The 12,456-nt window shown below is 39.0% G+C and overlaps 2 protein-coding genes across 4 annotated transcripts in view; one reads left to right on the forward strand and one right to left on the reverse strand.

Annotated features, from left to right (window-relative positions):
- LOC133551686 (fibroblast growth factor 1-like) overlaps positions 1-12,456 on the reverse strand; it is an 819,097-nt gene that overhangs the window by 7,930 nt on the left and 798,711 nt on the right. The window lies entirely within an intron of this gene.
- Positions 12,106-12,456, forward strand: part of LOC133551681 (rho GTPase-activating protein 26-like) — a 154,647-nt gene continuing 154,296 nt past the window's right edge. The window contains exon 1 of one of the 3 annotated variants that reach the window (XM_061898653.1): positions 12,106-12,406. The gene's annotated coding sequence lies outside the window, so the exon portion shown is untranslated. The remainder of the gene's footprint in view (positions 12,407-12,456) is intronic. The other 2 variants (XM_061898652.1, XM_061898651.1) reach the window with 2 other exon arrangements.

Consider the following 12,456-nt stretch of genomic DNA (forward strand, 5'->3'; position numbering starts at 1 on the left):
GCATGCGGCGGAGAGAAGAGGCGGAACGCACTCGGAGCGACGATGCAGCCAGCCGAGTCAGGTGCGTAAACTACACACCTGCTCTCAATCCCATCATCTTCTGCTGCAGCATAAAAGGGGAGAGGGAGGAGCAGTCGCGGCAGAAGTAGGCGAGAAGACAACGGACAACAACGACCACGAGAGCGACGAGATCAACCCAGAGCGATATGCCACCCCACGGAAGACGCAGCCACCGGCCACCGAAAGGTGCGCCGCGATGAGGAGGAAGAGTCGGGGCGCTAGAAATTGGCGTAAAAGACAGGCAAGAAGACATGATTGTTGAAATAATAAATCAGAGTCAAACCTGCTACGATGCGTCTTGTATCGATTGTCACCACAACCCACACGACGACGGCTGGAGTCCTGTCACACCTGTTGATTTTGAGACATGAACAAGGTAGTTTAGGTCAAAGGTTGTTTGTCACACGCGGACAATTTTCCGCAGTTTCGTGAAGTCTTCCACAAAATATGGAGGGGGTTTTGTACGTCCGACCGGAAACCCTGTTGATTTCGAACAATATACTGTAAGATCACACAGGAACCTTGTTTATTTTGGTCAATATAATTTAAGATCACACCAAGAACGTTGTTGATTTTGAACAATATTGTCTAATCAGAAGAAGAATCATATTGATTTCGAACAGTATCCTTTCAAAGCACAACAAGAACACTGTTGATTTTAAACAACATCCTGTCAAATCACAACTAGAACACTGTTGATTTTGAACAATATATTGTCTAATCTAAAGAAGACCCCTGTTGATTTTTAGCAATATATTGACTAATCTAAAGAAGAACCCTGTTGATTTTGAACGGCATCTTTTCAAATCACAACAAGAACACTGTTGATTTTTGACATGATACTTTCAAATCACAACAAAAACACTGATGACTTCAACACTATGCTGTCCAAATCAGCACAAGAACCATGTTGATACAGCACAAGAATTCTCTTGATTTTGAAAATCGTCCTGTCAAATGACGACAATGAAGTGACTTTCTGGTCCTGTCATCCTCAACCGGACAGAAAGATGACACGGCAGTGTGGCTGGATCAAAAGAGACGTCAGAGACGCTTTACTGAACCAAAAGTTGCTTTATTACAAGCGAGCGTCATTAAACAGGTATGCAGTACCTGGAGGAGGTCAAGTCAAAAGAATGAGGCACTAACTTGGAGTAGCCAAACCATCATTTTTTATATTCCTCCTTTCTGTCTCTCTGTGTGTGTGCAAAATCAGGAGAGCTCATCCTGACCATAAAAGGAGATGCTCGTGTCTAAGTGTCTGGAAAAAAATTGCTTTAAGTCATAACTCAAAAGGTGGCATTGAGATAGACAGGTAGTCTTTTCTCCAGGATAGGGCTATCATTTTTGCATTCCGAAGTCCCAATTAGAGCTTCTTTTCTTACGAGAAGTGATCCAATCAACCTGCGAAAATCAAACTAAGGGGCCTTATTTATTTATGTGCTCAAACTGGAATACCACTATTTAATTAAACTTGGTGGTTTGCTTTCTCCGAGATGAATATAATCATTCACCATGTGTAGACCCTGCGATGACGGGGCGACTTGTCCAGGGTGTACCCTGCCTTCCACCCGATTGTAGCCGAAATAGGCACAAGCGCCCCCCGCAACCACAAAGGGAATAAGCGGTAGAAAATGGATGGATGGACCATATGTAGAACATAATATGAGTTAATTAATTCACTTCAACAATAACCCTGTTGATTTTATAAAATATTCTATCAAATCCCAACAAGGTGTCCTGTCAAATCAAATGAAAGATCCTGTTTATTGTGAACAATATTCTGTCAAATCACAACAAGACCCCTGTTGATTTTGAACAGACAACCATATTGATTTTGAAAATATAATTATATTGCTTTTGAACAGTATCCTGCCAATTCAAATGAAGGTTCTTGTTGATTCTGTCCAGCAGTGTGAAGTATCAGGTATTTTATATTTGCTACATATGCATCGTTTTATGGAATCACATGATCATGAATGTTTTTCCACATGTTATACATTAGCTAACATATAAAAAAGGCAAACACATACTGTATCTACCTGCACTGTAGTCCAGTTGAGCCGGCTAACGCCAATAAAAATCCTCTAAACGTTGTTCTACATTACAGAAACTGAGCGTCTGGAGTAGGCGCCACACCTTGCCAGCGCTCATTTTTGACAGGTCCACGCCAGAGACTGAAAATGACCACGGCATGAAGAAAGAGCGGCACCCCGACAAGCTGTGACCAAAGAATCTTGTGCGGCTCTGCCACATCGTCACAAGTAGGCAGGAACGACACACAACCAACACCAGGACTCACCAAAAGTAAGAAGTCTCATTTGCAAGAATGCAACATCAGTTCACAGAACGATACCAAAATGTTATAAAGACGTTCAAGTCAGTTTGTTTATGACCCCTGTTTTGCTCTTTCTAATCAAACCCTTCAAGGAACAAAATGTCACGAGAAAAGTAAAATATAAATAATGGATTTGAACTTTCTGACCAATTTGGCCTCCTCTTGGTCCAAAGCAACATTTCTGTGACAACACTGCCACTCAATAGTTCCCCGTGCTATTAAAAATAAATTTTGTTCAAACTTTGACACAGGGTCTTAAATTACAACAACTGCTCAGGTAAATTGTAGAATTTATAGCACAAAAGCAGGGTTGTCGAACGTAGGGCCAGCGGGCCGGATCAGGCCCACAAACATGTTTTAAGAGAAACTGGAAATTGTGATTTATCATGTTGTATGCTTGCATGTTCGAAATAAACTTAAACTCAACTCAACTCTATTTAAGATTAGTTTGCAAAGTATAAACATGAGCTGACATTTTTAAATAAAACAAACTGCTGTTCTAAATATGTCCACTGGATGTCGCAATAGCACATATTTGAATTCCCTGACTTCAGAGGGGGCGGAGTTATGTGCCGTGTGTCAACACTTCAGTGTCCGGATCAGGGGTCACCAACGAGGTGCCTGCGGGCACCAGGTAGCCCGTAAAGACCAGATGAGTAGCCCGCTGGCCTGTTCTAAAAATAGTTCAAATAGCAGCACTTACCAGTGAGCTGCCTTTATTATTTTAATTTTATTTATTTACTAGCAAGCTGGTCTCGCTTTGCTCGACATTTTTAATTCTAAGAGAGACAAAACTCAAATAGAATTTGAAAATCCAATAAAATATTTTAAAGACTTGGTCTTCACTTGTTTAAATAAATTCATTTATTTTTTTAGTTTGCTTCTGATAACTTTCAGAAAGACAGGTTTAGAGAAAAAATACAAGCTTAAAAATTATTTTAGGATTTTTAAAAACATATACTTTTTTACCTTTTAAATTCCTTCCTCTTCTTTCCTGACAATTTAAATAATTTTTAAGTATATATATATATATTTTTTAAATTATTATTTATTGTAAAGAATAATAAATACATTTTAATTTAATTCTTCATTTTAGCTTCTGTTTTTTCGACAAAGAATATTTGTGAAATATTTATTCAAACTTATTATGATTAAAATTCAAAAAAATGATTCTGGCAAATCTACAAAATCTGTAGAATCAAAATTAAATCTTATTTCAAAGTGGATTTTAACCTATTTAAAACATGTCATCAAAATGCTAAAATTAATCTTAATCAGGAAAAATTATTAATTATGGTCCATAAATTCTTTTTTAAATTTTTTCAAAAAAATTCGAATTAGCTAGTTTTTGTCTTCATTTTTTTCGGTTAAATTTTGAATTTTAAAGAGTCCAAATTGAAGATAAACTATGTTTCAAAACTTTATTTTCATTTTTTTTGTGTTTTCTCCTCTTTTAAACCGTTCAATTAAGTCATTTATTCTCAACAAAAAAACCTTCCATAAAAGGGAAAAAAATGTACAACGGAATGACAGACAGATATACCCATTTTTTTTTATATATATAGATTTATTTATTAAAGGTAAATTGAGCAAATTGGCTATTTCTGGCAATTTATTTAAATGTGTATCAAACTGGTAGCCCTTCACATTAATCAGTACCCAAGAAGTAGCTCTTGGTTTCAAAAAGGTTGGTGACCCCTGACTCTGGACACTACGTACTTACTTTTATACCCATGTATACCCATATAAATGTTTTAGATTATCTGTACATTTTGTGTTATACTTATAACTGGGAGGCATATTTAACTGACATACATAATCACATAATTTCTTCAGAAAGTATAATTGACCACAAATGAAGATAAACTATTAACTATATGTCAATGTAAAAGACAACAACATTATTTTTTAAATTTTCAGAATGTGTTTGGTCTATTTTTAAACAAAGAAAACAATCAGAGGTTGTCTTTATTTTTAAGTTATCATGCCATGATTTTACCTGTCCGGCCCACTTGTGAATAGGTTTTCCTCCATGTGGCCCAAGAACTACAATGCGTTTGACACCCCTGCACTAAAGGAAAAACACAAGTCTAGTAAGCCCCTCTAGAAGTGGGCGGAAAGATCCAAATGTAGATATCACTGATACCATGCTAGTATCAACATTGGTTCGTTACTATAGCGTGATACATGTTTTTAAATTCTCTGCTGTATAAAATGTACATAAACATATATTTACATGACTAGGTTGTTAGTCCTTGTAGACAGGTCGGCCGAGGGCAAAGAGTAATTTTTGTAATTTCCCCCATAGACTTTGATTTGCTCAAACAAGATATTGCTAATATTACATTGTTGTATTTGGTAGAGTGAATTATGTTTATATAGCAAATTTTCTCCGGAGACTCAAAGCACTTTACTTAGGATATTAAGCATTGTTAAATTGTTCACAAAAAAAGTGTGTTGATACCATACTTGCCAACCTTGAGACCGCCGATTTCGGGAGGTGGGGAGTGGGGGGTGGGGGGGTCTGTGGCCAGGGGTGAGGCGGAGGCGTGGTTGGGGCGGGGGCGTGGTTAAGAGGGGGGGCGTACAATTCACCAACTCAAATATTTCATATATATTTCATATATATACCCCGCCTTCCGCCCGATTGTAGCTGAGATAGGCGCCAGCGCCCCCCGCGACCCCAAAAGGGAATAAGCGCTAGAAAATGGATGGATGGATGGATATATATATATATATATATATATATATATATATATATATATATATATATATATATATATATATATATCAACTATTTCTTTCATTTATATATATATATATATATATATATATAATAAAATAAATATATATAGCTAGAATTCACTGAAAGTCAAGTATTTCATATATATATATATATATATATATATATATATATATATATATATATATATGAAATACTTGACTTTCAGTGAATTCTAGCTATATATATTTATTTTATTATATATATATATATATATATATATATAAATGAAAGAAATAGTTGAATTTCCGACAGCACCTATCAAATACACAGTAATAAAAACACAGTTGTTCTACTAACTGTACTGTGCTTGCTGGCTACAAAAAACAACAACAACACTTACCTTTCACTATTTAGTAACCTTTGTTCTGCCATTTGCATACTGGCGAGCGATCTCCGAATCCGGTAGCATCCTTCACGGATTTGTTGTAGACATCCACAAATGAGAACGGGATGTTGCTTCCAGCTATCAGCATAGCCATCTTTGTCTCAGCATAAGATACACCATCGGGTCTCCATTTTGCGAGGTGGGCCATAATACTGGGTTGTGAACGATGCTGCGCTCCGGACGCTTTGTGCTTCGCTGACTGACTGTTCATGGCTGAGTATCCGCTCGGCCGCCGTGTTCAATGGAGAAGTCTGTTCTACAAAATTTACAGGCAACATACCTCTTTCCCTTCGAACTCTGAAATTCTTGTTTCCAGTCGTTCTGGAACTTGCAAACGTATTTCTTCATTTTGCTCGTCGATGGTGTAATATACTGGGTTGGAGTCAATAACCAGGTGACGTGATGAAGTTACGCCTCTTTACTCTGGGCTTCTGAACAGACTCCCTAATGCATGTTCCTTGACTGCACTTAAATGTAGAATATATTTACATTCTATTCTATTTACAGTAGATGGCAGTATTGTCCCGTTTAAGAGGTCACAACATTGAGTCAGGTCTGGAGCTGAGGGGGCGTGGCTTCCAGCTACGCCTGAATTTCGGAAGATTTACGGGAGAAAATTTGTCCCGGGAGATTTTCGAGAGTCTCCCGGAAAATCCGGAAGGGGTTGGCAAATATGGTTGATACTTGAATATTTTCTTCGTCGGAAATATTTTGTTGCAATTATGTTAATGATCGTCCAATTGAAGGCAAAAATAAAACAATTCAAAATATCCAAGTAAGGTGTATCGATACTGGCTCTGTATGTACAGTACTGTACTTTGTGATGGGTCCATGCCAAAATATACTGTAATGAAAAATCATTTTAGGGTGGTTAATCAATACCATGAATTGATTAACGTGGACCCCGACTTAAACAAGTTAAAAAACGTATTTGGGTGTTACCATTTAGTGGCCAATTGTACGGAATATGTACTGAACTCTGCAATCTACTAATAAAAGTATCAATCAATCAATCAATCAATGGGCTCTTTAGAGTTTACAGAAGTCCCAATTTACTGACCAGTAGGTGAAATATTGGACATGATCACTCAAAACAAAACGGTTTGTAAATTTTGGTAATTAATGACGACTTACTTTCGGTTGCTCCCCCCGTCATATATCCGGAGTGTTATTAAATACTAAATATTTTTTGTTTTATTCTGAATATTTAAAAAACAATAACTGTATGACTCACTAATAGTGACAAAAGAAAACAAAACAGCTATAATAACCTCCCAGGTTTTAAAAAAATATATAAAAACGATCCCCATCAAAGAAAATTTAAAATGAATAGCCTGATATGCTTTTATTGTATTGTAATTATATCCCTTTTTTTTTTTTTTTTACTTTTTTAATGCATTTGTTTTTTTCTTTATGTTTGTGCGTTACAACTTCGTGTTATTGTATATAATACTGGTTTATCGTTTTATTGTAATTGTCTATCTGTGCTGGCCCTGCGATGAGGTGGCGACTTGTCCAGGGCATACCCCGCCTTCCGCCCGATTGTAGCTGAGATAGGCGCCATCACCCCCCGCAACACCAAAAGGGAATAAGCGGTAGATAATGGATGGATGGATGTTGAATTAGTTATTAGAATAGTGTTTTGGAAAAAAAGTTCACTTCAGCCGTCGCATAAAACACGTCATCCATACGTCATAAACAGGCGATTTTTGTTTGTTTATTTCCGGCCAGATATAAATTATGACCACATTGGCCTTCGAATGTTTATGTTATGATGTCTAAGAGTAGAACAACGTACTATTATTTTGTTAATTTGTTACACACAACCCAGAGTTTTTATAATTCGCGCACGATACCGATTTTAGTTTAGCTTAGTCTTTATTTGAAGGGACAATGCACAGAAACATTAAGCTCAAAGACAGATATGTTCTGTACCAGATTATTGCTAAATAGCTAATTTCCATCTGCAGTCCCTGGCTACCTAAATTAAAGGGATACAAAAATCATGCAATAAAATCATTACAATAAAATTATACCATATCACATAATCAAATTAAAAAACGTCGTACTTAATACACAACCACATCTCATTTACATCATCACACAAGGACAATATCAATCAATCAATCAATCAATCAATCAATCAATGTTTATTTATAGAGCCCTAAATCACTGGTGTCTCAAAGGTTGCACAAACCACAACGACATCCTCGGTAGGGCCCACATAAGGGCAAGGAAAAACTCACCCCAGTGGGACGTCGACCATGATGACTATGAGAAACCTTGGAGAGGACCACATATGTGCCCCCCCCAGGGGACCGAAAGCAATGGATGTCGAGCGGATCTAACATGATATTGTGAAAGTCCAATCCATAGTGGATCTAACGTAACCGTGAAAATGAAGTCCAAAGTGGATCCAATATAGTAGCGAGAGTCCCATCCAAAGTGAAGCCAGCAGGAAACCATCCCAAGCGGAGGCGAATCAGCAGCGCAGAGATGTCCCCAGCCGTTACACAGGCGAGCGGTCCATCTTGGGTCCCGACTCTGGACGAGCGGTCCATCCTGGGTCCCAATTTTGGACAGTCAGTACTTTATCAATGGCCATCCGACCTGTATCCCCATCTCCACAAAGGAGGGGGGAACATAAGAGAAAAAGAAAAGAAACGGCAGATCAACGGGTCTAAAATGGGGGTCTATTTAAAGGCCAGAGTATATAAAAAAAGTTTTAAGATGAGACTTAAATGCTTCTACTGAGGTAGCATCTCGAACTGTTACCGGGAGTGCATTCCAGAGTACTGGAGCCCGAACAGAAAACGCTCTATAGCCCGCAAACTTTTTTTGGGCTCTGGGAATCACTAATAAGCCGGAATCCTGTGAACGCAGATTTCTTGCCGGGACATATGGTACAATACAATCGGCAAGATAGGATGGAGCTAGACCGTGTAGTATTTTATACGTAAGTAGTAAAACCTTAAAATCACATCTTAAGTGCACAGGAAGCCAGTGCAGGTGAGCCAGTACAGGCGTAATGTGATCAAACTTTCTTGTTCTTGTCAAAAGTCTAGCAGCTGCATTTTTTATCAACTGTAATCGTTTAATGCTAGACATGGGGAGCCCCGAAAATAATACGTTACAGTAATCGAGACGAGACGTCACAAACACATGGATAATGATCTCAGCGTCGTTAGTGGACAAAATGGAGCTAATTTTTGCGATGAAAAAAAGCCGTTTTAGTAACGCTTCTAATGTGTGACTCAAAGGAGAGAGTTGGGTTGAAGATAATACCCAAAATCTTTACCGGGTCGCCTTGTTTAATCGTTTGGTTGTCAAATGTTAAAGTTGTATTATTAAATAGAGGTCGGTGTCTAGCAGGATCGATAATCAGCATTTACGTTTTTTTGGCGTTGAGTTGCAAAAAGTTGGCGGACATCCATTGTTTAATTTCATTAAGACACAATACATGCTCTTGTTCACATCAATCATCATTTTTAAAACAACAAAAAACAACCATAATTTTAACACACACACGTCACAATTTACAATAAAAATGCTGTCATGGATAAAAATAATACACATTAAGTTGACCTCAGTGACTGTGTGAGCAGCTTTGATTGCTCCAAAGCCACTTTTTAACTTCAATTGTAAATGTAGAGTAATCTGTTAAACTTTTCAAGTTTGTTTTGAGGTTGTTCCATTCCTTTATGGCTTTATATGAAAAGGCTGATTGTGCAAAAGATGTTTCACATCTGGGTGGAGGCTTGTGTGTTTCTAGTTGTCACAGCAGATGTAAACTGGACAAAGTGCTTAAAGGCCTACTGAAACCCACTACTACCGAACACACAGTCTGATAGTTTATATATCAATGATGAAATATTAACATTGCAACACATGCCAATACGGGCAGGTTAGTTTACTAAATTGCAATTTTAAATTTCGTGCAGAAGTATCATGCTAAAACGTCGCGGTATGATGACGCGTGCGCGTGACGTCACGCATTATAGAGGACATTTTGTTCCAGAACCGTTCACAGCTATAAGTCGTCTCTTTTCATCGCATAATTCCACATTATTATGGACTTCTGTGTTGCTGAATCTTTTGCAATTTGTTCAATGAATAATGGAGACGTCAAAGAAGAAAGCTGTAGGTGGGAATCGGTGTATTGCGGTCGCCTTTAGCAACACAAACACAGCCGGTGTTGCATTGTTTACATTCCCAAAAGATGACGGTGAAGCTTTACTATGGAACAGAGCGGTCAAGCACACAGGGTTGGATTGGACCACACACACAAAGTACAGTGTATTATGCAGCGATCATTTCGAAAGATTGTGTTTCGAAGAGGGTCCCTTGCGAAGAGCAGAGATGGGCATCGCCACCACCCGTCGACTGGTGCTGAAGAAAGGTGCGGTGCCGACCTTCAGGTTGTACAGGTACGACCATATAATCTCACTAAAACACTAGTAACACAATAAGCAGATAAAGGATTTTCCAGAATTATCCTAGTAAGCAATGGATGTCGAGCGGATCTAACATGATATTGTGAAAGTCCAATCCATAGTGGATCTAACGTAACCGTGAAAATGAAGTCCAAAGTGGATCCAATATAGTACCGAGAGTCCCATCCAAAGTGAAGCCAGCAGGAAACCATCCCAAGCGGAGGCGAATCAGCAGCGCAGAGATGTCCCCAGCCGATACACAGGCGAGCGGTCCATCTTGGGTCCCGACTCTGGTCGAGCGGTCCATCCTGGGTCCCAATTTTGGACAGCCAGTACTTTATCAATGGCCACCCGACCTGTTTATCCTAGTAAATTGGGCTTCACGGTGGAAGAGGGGTTAGTGCGTCTGCCTCACAATACGAAGGTCCTGCAGTCCTGGGTTCAAATCCAGGCTCGGGATCTTTCTGTGTGGAGTTTGCATGTTCTCCCCGTGAATGCGTGGGTTCCCTCCGGGTACTCCGGCTTCCTCCTACTTCCAAAGACATGCACCTGGGGATAGGTTGATTGGCAACACTAAAAATTGGCCCTAGTGTGTGAATGTGAGTGTGAATGTTGTCTGTCTATCTGTGTTGGCCCTGCGATGAGGTGGCGACTTGTCCAGGGTGTACCCTGCCTTCCGCCCGATTGTAGCTGAGATAGGCGCCAGCGACCCCGAAAGGGAATAAGCGGTAGGAAATGGATGGGTGGATTGATCCTAGTAAATTATTCTAATAACATCTGAATCGCTCCCACTGTATAGTCTTTTTTTTTTCTAGCCCTTTACTTTCACTTTTCTCATCCACAAATCTTTCATCCTCGCTCAAATTAATGAGGAAATCCTCGCTTTCTCGGTCCGAATCGCTCTCGCTGCTGGTGGCCATGATTGTAAACAATGTGAGGATGTGAGGAGCTCCACAACCTGGAACGTCACACGCATATCGTCTGCTACTTCCAGTACAGCCAAGGCTTTTTTTATTAGCGACCAAAAGTTGCGAACTTTATCGTCTATGTTCTCTACTAAATCCTTTCAGCAAAAATATGGCAATATTGCGAAATGATCAAGTACGACACATAGAATGGACCTGCTATCCTTGTTTGAATAAGAAAATCTCATTTCATCAGGCCTTTAAGTGGCGCTGGTGTGGTGTTATTTATTCATAGGATTCGATGGGTCATTCGTATTGATGCTAATCTTTCAATATTATTAAGTTTAACAACCTATATTTTAGGAGAACTAAACAGTGATGGCAATGTTGTGGTTTTCAAACTCTAGCTCCAACCAAAATTGTGTTCTCGGCATAATTGTGTTTTTTTAAGACATATTCTTTAATTTTAAATCCAAAGTCAAATATGGAGCAGTAAACTGAGATGTTTTCTACATTCTGTTGCCAACAGATGGCGCCAAAACACTGGACCGGCGTTCGAGCTAGTGCCTGGCAGCTTGGGAGGGTCATGACGTCATCACTACTCTCCCAAAACACAAGCGGATTCCGCACTGAGGGCAAAAATGTCTATTTATAAAATAGATCTAATAATTAACCACGTTAATTGGTTATTTTTGTGAATCGCAACAAACCCAGTGAAAAATAATATCGCATTTGTAGCTATGTCCATAGTAATTTCCTGTCAGCAACAACTTCTAGAGTCTTAATATTGCGATAAAATGATATATTTCTTAGCTGCTATCAGCTTCATTTTTCACTAGTATCTTAAAAAAGCAACATTTATTAATAGGTGGGAAAAGAGAGTCTAAGATGAGTTCTCGAAAAATATATCTCATTATTACGATACACTTTGAAAGCCCAGCTGGACTATAATGATGATTGGAGTGATGCGAATGATGAGTCAAAGCTTTTCAAACAGGACACGTCTTTGTTCTAGTTCAATCTTGAAGAGTGAATAGTTATTGTGTAATGAATTATTCTTGAAAAAAAGCTGTTTAATATAGCAAAAACTACCAAATTGTCTCTACCCTTAAGAGTGACTCCAGAGTGAGCGCTCTTCGCCTTCGTTCAATCTCTGCTAAAATCGACCCGCCTAACGGCGGATTGTGAAAGCCTCTGATTGGCCACGAGAGGCGTCAATCAAAAATATTTGCTAGTGTCGCGGTAGGTTGACCGCGATGTGTTGAGGAGGACTCGTCCACATTATTGACGGTCCCGCTCGGTTGCGGAAGTGTCAGCCTCCTTCCCTGCCCTCGTCGCTTCTTAATCGGACTGTCCTGTCCAGGATGACTCTGTCGAGAGGAATGCTGTTTACATGAGCATCTTGACTCTATTTTGCCAAGCATCAGATAACTTTTACGTGTTCTCCCATCGGATCTTTTGATTGGTCTTGGATATTTAAGGAGATAATAGGCTATGCAGGTAGGTTTTTTTTTTTTTTTTACCCCCACCCTCTTTGGATAAGATTCCCC

The sequence above is a fragment of the Nerophis ophidion genome, linkage group LG04 (assembly GCF_033978795.1).
Source record: "Nerophis ophidion isolate RoL-2023_Sa linkage group LG04, RoL_Noph_v1.0, whole genome shotgun sequence".
Classification (NCBI taxonomy): domain Eukaryota; kingdom Metazoa; phylum Chordata; class Actinopteri; order Syngnathiformes; family Syngnathidae; genus Nerophis; species Nerophis ophidion.